This window comes from Mustela putorius, unplaced genomic scaffold (assembly GCF_011764305.1).
Source record: "Mustela putorius furo isolate JIRA1106 unplaced genomic scaffold, ASM1176430v1.1 tig00003834_pilon_pilon_pilon, whole genome shotgun sequence".
NCBI classification, from domain to species: domain Eukaryota; kingdom Metazoa; phylum Chordata; class Mammalia; order Carnivora; family Mustelidae; genus Mustela; species Mustela putorius.
The window spans coordinates 3568493-3582261 of NW_025421987.1; positions in this window are offsets into that span (position 1 = coordinate 3568493).

A 13769-nucleotide genomic window follows, 5' to 3' on the forward strand; every position below is an offset into this window, starting at 1 on the left:
TATTTAGTGAATATTTAGTGAAAATATTTCTAATTAAAATGTTTATCTGGGTAAAACCTTAAAAATAAATTGTTTGGAGGCAGCTTTCTTTTCAGGTTAAATGACTACTTTCATTTAATCTTACAGCTTCCTTAATTTTTTTTTCAAACTATCTTCTGATTTGAAAATTATTTTGTGATTTTCTTTTCCATTTTAAATGTCTTTCCCCTGAGATAAGTACTTATTAACAGTAAACTATCAGAAAAGGTATTTTTAATGTTGGACCTTAGCACAAAATTCATAGTACTATGAAAAGGTTTCTATTACATATTACACCATAAAGGATACTTCTTACAGACTCAGTATAATTTTAGACCACTTTATGATGTTTACTTTCCATGATTTTAAATGTTTAAAGGCTGACGTAAACTGCAATCTGGGGAACAGATTTATGGGACATTTTTAAATACATTTTCCATTTCTCTGAAAAACAATTCACTTGGTTTTGCAATAGATCAAGTTTTGACATTAAAATTTGGATGTGATGTTGCATGTCATGGCATTTTATTGTCCTTATCAAAGTCTACATTGAAAGAAAGCCACACTTCACTTTAAAAGCAGTAAACTCAAATCTTATTTTAAAGTACATACAGTATTTATAATTGCAGCATAAGCATTATGCTTAAATTTTAAAATTCTGTAAGTCAATAGCAATATAATTTTAAAATTTTAGAAAGATAAGATTGGGGGGTTCTTAAATTTCATCTATTCCATCCATGTCTGTAATAATACTAGTCCACAAATATGTCTGTTTAGGCAATGCATGATCACTCCAGCTAGGGCAAAGTCAGTGACTCTTTAAGCAATCATTTTCTCTCAGGACCCCCTTCCTTTCCTTAACCACTGGGCCTACTTCTAAACTATAAAGCCACAAAAACAAATGAAATTCATATCTTCTTCCACATGAGAGTTGTTGAAATATTTGAAAAGCAGCTCTTTCTCCATTCTAGTTAAATATTCCAGAGTTGTTCATATTTATTGCAAATTTGGCAAAAATTTCCTTCTTATCAATCATACTTTTTTTTTCTAAACATTACCCAATTAGTCTAGATGTCTTAACTTTTTATATCCATTACTTAAAGCAATCTTTTATGTGAAATCTAACCTACAGCAATTAGAAATAAATAATCACCTCCAATAATATAAATGCCAGGCTTCTTCTGTTATCACAGACTAAGAGCACATTCAGCCTATGCAATGACCATTACATTATCCAATGAAATTCTTATGTCTTTTTCACATGTTGCTGCCCAAACTCCTAGGATTTCTAGCATCTTGAACCCTTATGGTTGGTTTTAGAAATTCAAGCAGAGAAAAAAAAATAGTTTTGTTGTTTATAAAGTTTTAGTCAGTAACAAACTTGGGTGTCCTCTGCACTTAATTTGTTAATTAATCTTGAACTCAAAGAATATGGTCTACTATTAAGATCACATTTTTATTTTGTCTGTAGGCAACCTCTGTAGGTCTCTAGATTCAGTTTCATCATCTATAAAGTGACAATTATATTGCTATCTATCCTGAAAGGATGATTCATGAATTAAAGAGATGATTTTCATTAAATTATCTACATAGTGGCTGACATAATAAGTACTGAAATAAATTATGAATATAAGGGTTGATGGAGGCCAAGATCTCACACTTGTCTCTCTAAATTTTTGTTTTCTTTTGTTTTTACCAAATTAAAATCTGAAATCTGGCACTAAAATCTTCCTTGCGAGAACACAGGGAGGAATACAGTTTATATCCTGCTTTCAAAAGCTCTTATGTAATGATAAATAGACATGTGTAAAACAAATTAGAAATTAGCATGAAAGCTATATGCAATATATATATCTTCTGTAAACATGGAATTCAGCACTAATGTATGTGCACTGAGGTATAGCTGGAGAGATCAGAGTGGGCTCCAAGAGAATACAGGCTTGAAGATGAAACAAGATGAAGAAGAGTCTTTTAGACAAACCAGCAAATGCATACATCCTGCACACAGATATAAGAAGCCATAGCATTGTTGGGGATGAGAAATAGTGAAACATAAACCATGAAGAAAGGGCAGGAGGAAAGGAGAATCATCAACACATAGTTCATAATGGGACTGCAAGTCATATATAAGATTTTAGATTTTTATTCTACATGCTAAGGGAAATTATGGGAATAAGCAGGTGGATACTATATTAATGTTGTAATCACATTGTAAGGTTTGAAATATGAGTGTGACAGGAATAGAACACGTGAAGTTGAGCACAAGCATGCCTGATGTCAGGGAAATCTATAAGAAAGAAGTGAAACAACTCAGTTGAGAAAATATGAGAATCTAATGAAAGAAAATCGAAATCAGAATGTGAAGAACAGATAGTTATGGGGCATACTAGCAGTAAAACATTTTGAAATATTAATGTCGAACCTTAAAAGCAGACATTTGGAAGAAAATTGAGGTGGCTTGTTCTTTGAAACAGGAGAGATGATGGTTTTATTCTCTGAGATAAGGAATAAGGAAAGGATTACAAATTGGAAGACCTTTGCTACTGTTAGATTATATTTTAAGCTAATATACTTTAAGGTGTAGAAACCTAAATAAGTTTGGGGGAGAATGAGAGAGATATGGGAAACATCTCTAGTAAGTGACTGTCTAAGATACAAAGTGAAATTTCTCAGATAGAGTATGCAGAATCAGGAAAGATCAAGTCCAAGTCTTGTGGAATGCCAAAGATTATGGGATATGTTTTAATGTGTGTATTTGCATGTTGAAGGAAACTGCCAAATAGGCAAGTTGAAGCTACATGAAATTGAGTTAAATTCCCGAGGAGAGGACAGAAAACATGATCCCATGCCAGGTAAGTGGATTGCATTTTAGAAGAGAATGAGACTAGCAGGAAAGAAGCATGCCGAAATGCTGGTAGGGGTAAATGTGCAAGAGATGGGAGAAATTTGAAAGAATTATTTCCTGACAGAGTTCATTTCCCATAAAAAGGAAAGCAGAGTAATCTGGTAAATATAAAGAGACAAAATTAAAACTATGAACTTTAAAAACACAGAAGTTGTAAAAAAGTTTCTGAGGTTAATATAATAGGGAACTTTGCAAAACATGAGGAGGATCCAGAAATGTTAAAGACACAGGGAAAGTCATAATCTTCATATATATAGTGAAAAATATATCCCTGATACTATCATTGTCTCCAATGGAATTGAGACACTGGTTGTGAGATTTAAAATGACAGATTTTTACAGAAGCAGAGACAGAGGGAACGCAACCACAGGGGAAAGAGAGCTGTTTCTAGGTATGTTATTTACAATTCTGTCTCACCAGAGTTCAACCTTCCATTCATGTCTCATAGCCCAGCCTTAAAATCACAATTCTTTCCGCTGCATGAGAGATATTTTCCCAAATGTTCCAACATTCTCTGAGACTGTCTTTGAAGTGCTATTAAACATAAAAATCAATACTTATATTTTAGTTTTTTACCTTTTCTAATTTTTTCATGTGTACTGGCATTACTGTATAATTTAATGTCCCAGTACTTATCGTATACTGTATATTCATAAATGTATTTGAAAAAAATCACTATGTATGTTTAAAATAAGAATTGTTGGGGTGTCTGGGTGGCTCAGTTGATTGAGCATCTGACTCTTGCTTTGGGCTCAGGTCATGATCTCAGGGCTGTGAGACCGAGCTCCGTGTCAGGCTTCATGCTCAACCCCGAATCTGCCTTTCTCTCTCTCTGCTCTCCTCTCTCCACTCTCTCTTTCACTTTCTCTCAAATAAATGCACTTTAAAAATAAAATAAAAAGTTACTAATTTGACATCACTGATTCAACATAAATAATTCTCTTGGTGTGCATAATAGACTGAGGACCAGTAAACTTTTTCTTAAAAGCCAAGATAGTAAATACATTCACCTTTCTGGGCCAAATATTTCCTTTTAACTCTTGAAATAGCCATACACAGCATGAAAACTGATTACATATATTTACATGTATTTTATATATAATTATATAAATTTATATAAAGTATAAATTTTTATATATACATATATAGTTTATATATGAGTTTATATATACGTTTACATATGTTTATATATATACACTTACGTGTCATATATATATAGATATTTATAAATCTATATCTATATATTTAGTGTATTGTTCATACAGAAATAGGCAGTAGGTGAGATTCGTCATATAGTATATAGTTCGATGATTCATGCTCTAGAGCAGAATTGCTAACATATAAGGGTTTGAAATCTGCTAAGTGATCAGTCTTTCCATGTGTTTGAGATATATTTTTTAATTTAATTAATTATTTAATTATTTTGAGATACACTTTTTATTTAAATAAAGCTAGCAAGGCCCTTAAATTTTTTCAGTCTTTGGTTTATAAGACAGTGTAGCATTTGTGTCCTGACACATGAGTCTTACTGGTCACAAGGAATGTAAGTAACACCTTCATGCCTCAATTTCCTCAATCCTGTCATAAGAGGTAGCTATCTAACCGGGTTTCTGTGAATATCCAATAAGTTAGTAATATATAATTTGGCTTGGATGAGGGACTGGCACATAATAAAAACCCAATAGATATTTTAAAAGTCTTTCACTTCTTTACTGATAAATCCAATGCTAAAAAATAGGTTTCCTGACTTTAAATATAACACTATTCCACATTTCTTAGTGAGAAAGAATTTGTGAGTTTAACTCTTAATGGAATACTTAGTTGTCACAAAGCATAAAATATCTGTGGTTTAACTGCATTCCAGAAAAACAGTCTGTTTTGTTGTATCTTGAGGAACATTACTGTTCATTTTACATTAAAAAATCCTAGATTTAGTAGATCCATTTCAGACAGGAAAAAGTGGAAATACATTTGGTCTGTCCAGGGAAAATGAGAAGAGAACTTTAACTCTCAGTATTAAATACAATAAAACCATAACTTTTAAAGGATGGATTATTAAATATGTGTTTCTCATTAAAACTTAAATAATAGTAGAGACTAAAGTAATTAAATGTTATAAAACTTCTTTTAAAATATTCTGATTAATTAAAGCTTTCTATATAAAAGGAGTTGCCTCAAGTTCTTTCATCAGAAGGTGACAGAAGATGGATAGATAGGTAGATAGATAGATAGACGGATAAATGATGGATAGATTGATAAATAGATAGTAAGAGTTGTTGCAAGGACACCAGACTTGTGAAGTCAGATATATGCATTTAGTGAAGTTAACTTGGTAATCAGTGATATTAATGTGTATTCTGTAGTCCTTGAGTCTTATTTATGTCTGGAAAAACGTAACTTTATAAAAATACTAAATCTGTTATAAATAAAGAGAAAACAAAGCAGTCATGGAAAATATCACGTTGTGTTTAATGTAATACTGAGTTCTGCCACTGACTATACTGTCACTGAATTATGAAATGTTAGAAATAATGTCAGGAAACTATTCAAGACATAAGCATAAATGATGTTTATTCTGTGATGCCAAAATGTACAAACCAGAGTATCTGATATAGTGATCTTAAATTCAAGAAGTAGGAAAAAATATGTTCAAGTCTGTAGCTGGTTCTCTATAAATAAATCATATTTCTATGAATAACTGTATGGACAGATCAATTCATGCAGCATAAAGTAAAGAAAGACAGTTTGATGGCTTTGTATCTATTTTATAAAACATTCTTCTTGCTAGATATGTGCAGTTCCTCACTTTTTAAATCATCTGTAATAATAGATATATATCTCTATTAAGAAGTGTATAACACCTAGGACTGTCCTACCTCAACACTGATGAACAGAAGTAAAGGAGCCTATGGCCATTAAACAGTCAACATTATTTTGCTAAAGAGGAAATAGAGACACTGAGACATAAAGCAATAGCTTTTCTCTTTGGCAGCTAGTGAATGTCAGAACTAGGACTAAAATCCAGATCTTAAACTATGACTTCAAACTATGTAAATATCTTTTTAAAAAAATAATCTGCTTATAATTGTCAAGTGTGTTATGTGTTTTCAATGGAAGTCATTAAAATATCCACATCATATTGTTAAGAGGTTTAAAGAGACCAAGCGATGGAAGAGTTGCAAGGAGAAATTATTTCTACAGTTGAGCCCATGGCTACTGTGAACCAACAGTTAGTACAGAGATTTTTAGAGTAACATATTTTAAAATGCATAAAATTTTATCATGTAAAAATTAACAATAAATTTGTTTTAAAGATTTTCTCCATACCATTTTTAAATGACCATATGGAAAGATAAGTAATTGGATGATACAGGAATGGCTCACAAAATGACACCATTCTACCTCCTGACACATTATTTTCATAAGTTCCAAAAATACTACCATCAAAATTCTTGAGATAATCACTCCAGGTCCACTGCAATCATTACAAATGTTAACGCAGAAAGATCTAAATACCTGTACATTTAATATGGATGACAGGATTTGGTTAAATCAATAACAACTGAAAGTGGTTTTTCTCTACCTTTAATTGTCTGTGCCTACTTGATTCAATATTAAGATTAGCTCCAAACAACTTATAGAGGGCCATAAATTTCCACAAAATCAATGTCAGAAAAAAGTTGAAAATGCTTTCATCTGAAGTAGAGATTCAAGTGAGACTTCCCATGGGGCTAGTTTAAAACAGATGCTTATATTCAGCACAAGCCCCAATGAGTTCCCCATGGGGAGGAACCTATTATGTGGGTATATGTCAAAGAAACTAGAAAAGTTACATAATTTTAATATGATTTTAAAAACTTTTTTTCTGCTGGTATCTCTGTGATAATAAACTTCTGAACATTCATGTTAAACACCAGCTTCAATTCTTGTTCCATAACTTTTGAAAAAAAAAATACTCAAAAACCAAAAGAACTCAAAGGAAAACTTCATTTCTTGTGATTGTGGGAAGTGGAAAATATTGTAGTAGCAAAGCTCTGCAAGTTGTTTAATGCTCCCACTATTACAGGGTAGATACAGATGTAAAACCCCTTCTATGAAAGAATAGGGACAAAAATCAAAGAGACTGATGTTCACATGAGAGAAGATAGCACATTCAGTCTGAAGTCAGTACTGCCGTGAGATTAGGTGGTCAAACAGACCAACCCTCGTGTGCCCATGGAGTAAAGGACTGTGCTCATTTGCATACTGGACCTCAAAATAAAAATTACAGTGGTTGGATTTAGTGCATCCACTATGGCAAATGAAAAAAAAAATAGTGGAAAATCTTTACTTTTTTTTTTTTTTGGTGATTTTAACTTTATAATTTCTATTTTTGTGCATGGTTTATAATGTTTTAGGGGTTTTGTTTTTGTTTTTGTTTTGTTTTATTTTGTTATGTAAGTCACCATATAGTACATCCTTAGTTTTTGGTGTAGTGTTACATGATTCATTGTTTGCTTATAACATCCGGTATATTCCATGCAATCTGTGCCTTCCTAAAACCCATCACCAGGGTCACCCATCCCCTTACCTTCCTCCCTTCTAAATCCCTGTTTGTTCCCTGGAGTCCATAGTCTTTTGCGGTTTGTCTCCCACTCTGATTTCCCCCCTCTTCATTTTCCCTTTCCTTCTCCTAATATCTTCTATGCTACCCCTTATGGCCCACAAATAAGTGAAACCATATGACAACTGACTTTCTGTGCTTGACTTCTTTCACTTAGCATAATCTCTTCCAGTCCCATCCATGTTGATGCAAAAGCTGGGTATTCATCCTTTATGATAGTTGAGTAATATTCCATTCTGTATATGGACCACATCTTCTTTATCTATTTCTCTGTTAAAGAGCATCTTGGCTCTTTTCAGTTTGTCTGTTGTGGACATTGATGGTTTACGATGTTTGTAACAAAACAATGCATCCGCATGTACACTCAATCGCATATCGAAACAATAGCTAATAGTTGTTTTTCAGATATGGTAAATTAACAAAAGTGTTTAGATACCACTGCTTTGAAAGCAAGATGTGAAGCTTTTCCCAGAATGCAAAAAGTCTGGAAATTTTAAAAATCCTCAAAGAGTAGAAGAAAGAAGTAGAGAATTCAGTCCTACATTGGTGACAAATCACGCTTAGGATAGAGGCCTCAGCCTAGAAAATGTCTCTGGCAGAATGGAGGACCCAACAGGTAAAAAAGAAAGCCCAAATTTCCCTAAATAAATAAGAAATTTGTCTCATAGCAAGATACAATTATATATAAAACATAGAACAGAAGATACAACAAGGAAACAGCAACTTCTGATCTAGTACAAGAGGAAAACTAGTGCATGGTATGCAGATGCAACACAAACGTGAAAAAATCCTGACGAGCTCCACTTTCAAGATTATGCAAAATAAAGCTTAAAGCAGAAATACAGGAATACAAGTGGCTAAGAAAACATTGTGAACAAAGACAGGTTTGGTATTTCTGTTCTGTCCCTTACTATGAGACCTCAAATTTGTCACAAAATCTCTCTAATTATCTCAGTATTCTAAATCCTGACATCTGTGAAATGGCTTATTCTTATAAAGAGTTAATAAAATTGTTTGTGAAATGTTCAGCCGATTGCCTGACACATTATATATATTTTTTAGAAAACATACACAGATTTAATGCCTATTGTCAGAGATAATCAAGTTGGAATATAAGACACAAAAAAAAAATACGTTTGAAAAATTAAGATGTCCACAGCATTGACTTTAGAAGTACTTGATATCAAGTTAAGTAATCCATTTTTGGGATGTCTTTAAAAGAGACATTTAGAGAAAGACTCACAAACAGGAGGCAGCCATGTGAAGAAGGAGGTAGTGATTATTAGAGCTTTGTAGCCCCAAGCCAAGGAACTTGAAGCTAGAAGGGGTAAGGAAAGAAATTCTCCTTAGCCTCTGGTGCTAGTGCAGAACTATGAGAGAATAAGTTTCTGTTATTTTAAACTAGCAAGTGTGTGGTGACTGTTATGGCAGCCTTAGGAAGCCAATATGACTGTTTCAAAAAATAAATAATTAATAATTTTAAAAAATAGCACAGGGGTATTGCAAATATAATACATTTATTGAGCACAGTGTGCCTGCTGTATATCAAAACTGAGGATTCATAGAGGATGTAAAGATGAATAGCTCCTAGTAACGAGAAACATTTGAGACGTAGGTAATTCTTAAAGAATTTGTTTCTTAAACTTTTTTTTTCTTTTAACTTTCATTTTCTGGACAATTTTTTAAAAAGGTCTTATTCTTAGTTGAGCTACCCATTTTTAAAGCTAAAATGTCTAGCATCTAGAGGTCTTGTTGGGAAGGAAAAACTTTCCCTCTACCCTCTTAGGCTCAGTATCTGGGACTGTGTGAAACAAAAGACAGATAAAGGGGCGAAAAGATTTACAATTTTTGTTAATATTTGCATGTACTAGAGCTCATAGAAATGTGAAATGCAAAAAAGGAAAAGGAGCTTGAGCTTCAAGAGATCATAAACTATGGTAAAGTGATTACGGTATATATAGGGGAAGCTAATGAAAGATAAAGTTTATTTTAGTAAGGTTTATTTACACAGGCTTATCTTGCTTCCAGCTCTCTGTGTCTGCTGATGAGTCACTGTCCTCTTTTTGTTAAGGTAGAGAGGGATACCTCCACAAAGAGAAGTTGATACCTTATGTTTAGGCAGAAAGGAGAACAGAGAACTCTTCCTTCCTCTGTTGATTCTCTACTACTTTCATAAGAATCCATACACCAAAGTATTCTGAGGTGGCATATCCTGGACGCCTTCAATCCTAAACAGCTATCTTACCAAAGTTCTTGAACCACAAGTAAAATAATGAAATATATGAAAATACATATACTTACTACCATAATTTATAAGATTGTTATTATTATTTACTAGTTATGGAAAAGCTAAGTTTTTTTTCTGTCTAAGGCTGCAATGGTATTTAAAGGTAAAGCCTGCAATCAAACTGGTACTTATCTGAATGAAGCTTGCCTTCTAAATCACTATTCTATTGCCATGTAACCTAGGCTTATATTTGCATAGCTTATTGTAATACAAGAAGTAATGAATCTGGTGGGGAAAAGTAATTTACATTTTCATTGTGTTCTCATCATATTTGGTTTCCATTTATTGCCTTATGCACTCAACTATAATTTTTGTTGTTACAAGGTTTAAATGCCAACAAACAGATAAGTGATAAACAAGTTCGCACAAGATTATCATTTCCTCTAGAAAGACATTCCTTAAAAATATTCCCTAGATGTTTAAGCAGCAGATGGTATCTAATAAGTTAAACTCCAGTGGCAGTCATGAGTGAGTGATGATTAAATTTTAAATCAAATCATGTTCTCAGAAGTATCTTGATATCTCGTTTTATTTGTTAATTGCACTCTGAATGGCTCAAGTCTTAGAAGTAATCAATGCAATTCCATGTGTCTACATTTAGTAAGAAATGTTCATTTACAAGCTTTTACAGACAATTAGCAAGTCATAGAATTATAAAATTCTGTTTACTATTTTATTTAACAATCCAAGATATATTGAGCTCTTAATATGTGTCAAGCTCCAAAACACGTGAGAGGGATAAATAATACATGATTTTTCCTTCAATAAACACCTAATCTAATAAGAGAGACTGAAATAGGAGTACTAAGAATGCCTCTATGGCATAGGGACTTAAGAACATATGCAGAACAAAGAATCATTGTACAAAGAAAAGATGAAATATATTTTGGGATAGGTCAGGAACTAATCATGAAAGTAGGAACTACTGGACAGACAAAGCAAGGGCTGATGTTTAATAAAAGAGATTCCATAAACCATATTAGAAATAGAATGAATAAATTTGAAGATCTACAATTTTTTTTTTTCTTAGCAAGCATAACCTATTATTTATTGTATACTCATTATGAGATGAGGATGTGGAGGTACTGGAACTCTCACAAACTACTGGTGGGAGCATAAAATGGGACAGCCACTTTGTAAAACAGTTGACAATTTTTAAAAATATTTTATTTATTTATTTGCCAGAGAGAGAGAGGGAACACAAGAGAGCACAAACAGGGGGAGAAGCAGGCAGAGGGAGAGACAGAAGCAGACTCCCCACTGAAGAGGGAGCCTGGCACCCTGGGATCATGACCTGAGCTGAAGGCAGACACTTAACTGACTGAGCTACTCAAGTGTCCCCAGTTGAGAATTTCTTAAAAAGTCAAACATATGTCTATTATACATATGGTCAAGTCATTTAACTCTTTGGAATTTACCCCAAATAAAGCATATATCAAGACAAAAACTTCTACAGAAATATTTTTAAAAGATTTATTTGTAATAATCCAAAACTGGAAAAACTCACATAATTGTAGAATATTCAATTATATTCAATAGTAGTAGTATATTATATTGAATATAGTAGTATTGTGGAATACTACTCAGTAATACAAATTAATTATCTATTGATACATATGTCAATACGGATGAAGCTCAAAATAATCATGCTGAGTCAAAGAATTAAGAAAAGAAGTAAGAAAAAAGTGAAGAAGAAAAAAGGTATTTATTGTATGATCCATTTACATAAAATTATATGAAATTCAAACAGATCTATATTGACAGAGAGCTCAGTCTTGCTCTGGGAATGATACGGGAACTGAAATGGATTATAAGCAGGCACTAGGAATCTTTAGAGAATGATGAATATGTTCTTTATCTTGATTGTTTTAATGGATTCATGGGCATAAACATTTGTCAATAGTAACTCAAATTTACACTTTATATATATGCAGTTAATCATGTATAAACTATACTCAATAAAGATATCAAAATAGATAATCAAATTTGACAGAATTAGGAGGAATATACAAATCTGTAATCTATTATGCATTATAAAAAGATTCTCTCTGTAATTTAAAGAAAAATCAAGGCGCCTGAGTGGCTTAGTCAGTTAAATGATCAACTCCTGATTTTGGCTTAGGTCATGATCTCAGGGTCCTGGGATTGAGCCCTGCATCAGGCTTCATGCTCAGTGGGGAGTCTGCCTAAGGATTCTCTTCCTCTCTCTCTGCCCTTCCCACCACTCAACACTCTCTTTCTCCCTCTAAAATAAATAGATAAATAAATCTTAAAAAGAAGAAAGAAAACCAAACAATAAAAAGTAGAAGATTTCAAATAACATGACTAACAAAATTTTACTAATGCACGTACATGTAACTATGAAAACAATAACAATAGAATACATACTTACCAAATTTCAAATATTACACAAAATATTGAGGAGGAAAAGATAACAGTAATAGTAATATATTATATTGAATATAGTAGTATTGTGGAATACTACTCAATAATACAAATGAATTATCTATTGACACATATGCCTAGATATGTATCTATTGATATATATATCTATTGATAATATGAAGTATCTATTGATACATATGAGTTTATATGAGATATAAAAATATATCTCATATGACCTCAAATAATGCAACATATGATATCTGGCTACAGTAAATTTAAACTAAAATAAATAACCAAATAATAACTAAGAAGTCTCCAATTGTTTAGAAGTTCAATAACACACTTCTAAATTTCCCTTAACCAAGAAAAATACCCTAAAGAAAACTATTTTTTTACTGATATAAGAAAATAATATAAAAAATAATTTGTAAGATGCACTTGGTGCTTGCTAGAAAATTTGTAGTTTTAAATCTATACATTAGAAAGAAGAAAGGCTGATGATTAGTGATCAAAGCATAAATCTCAAAAATAAAATTAAAACAGCCAATTTAATAGAAAGGAAATAAAAGGAAGTTTTTAGTATAGAAAAGAACAGAAATTAAGATTTTGAAATATAGTTGAATAAGTTTTAAAGCCTAAAAGTTGATGATTTCACTGCAAATAGATGTTAGAACAGTAACTTGCATGAAGTAGTTTATTTGGGAAGTTCTCTTCCAGAGCAGGAATGAGGGACATTCTAGATACACTGAAAGAGGAAAGCAGGAAAAACAGTATCACCAGTGTATTATCAAGTTGATTACCATGGTGATCAAATAAGACTCAGTTATGTTTATATTTACAAATGACTCTTTAAGTTGTTAACAAAAAGATTGAAAATAAGTGTTTGCAGGTTTCCATTCCATTTTATTCCAAAGCTCCTTAAGGGCAGTGCATCCCCAGTATTTGAATCTGTCAACAGTCCCCAACCTTAATCTTCTATGTCAGCATATTTGAATCTACTGCCAGAATAAGAGAAGTGTGATGTGTGTGTTTAAGGTAGACACAACCCAAAATGAATTGAAAACTGAAGGTTTATTATAGTTTCATCTAGAAATAGAGCTAAGGTCAATAAGGTATGAGATGAACCACAATGCTCATCAAATAAAACTCAAAGAATTGGTGAACAATTTAGAACACTCATCAAGGAAAAAATGTAGCACAAATTCCATTACCAGAAATAATTTTAGAGTGTGGATATTAAAAAACACGAGATACTACAAACAACTTTATGATAATATTTTAATTGACAAGAAAAATAATAAAAATATAAATATTTCTTTAATTATTAAGTAAGTTCAATGAACTATTAAAAGCTGGAGGACTTACACTGCAAATAATCAAGGCTTATGATAAATGTATAGTATATAATACAAATTTGTATATTCATAAGGATAGATAAACCTAGAAATATTTACCTAACATATGTGACCCAACAGTGTTGTGAATAAACTTCTTTTTTTTTTAAGTAATGGTCAGTTCAAAAACATACATATGACAAAAAAGACATATTGCACACTATGTCATTGATATTA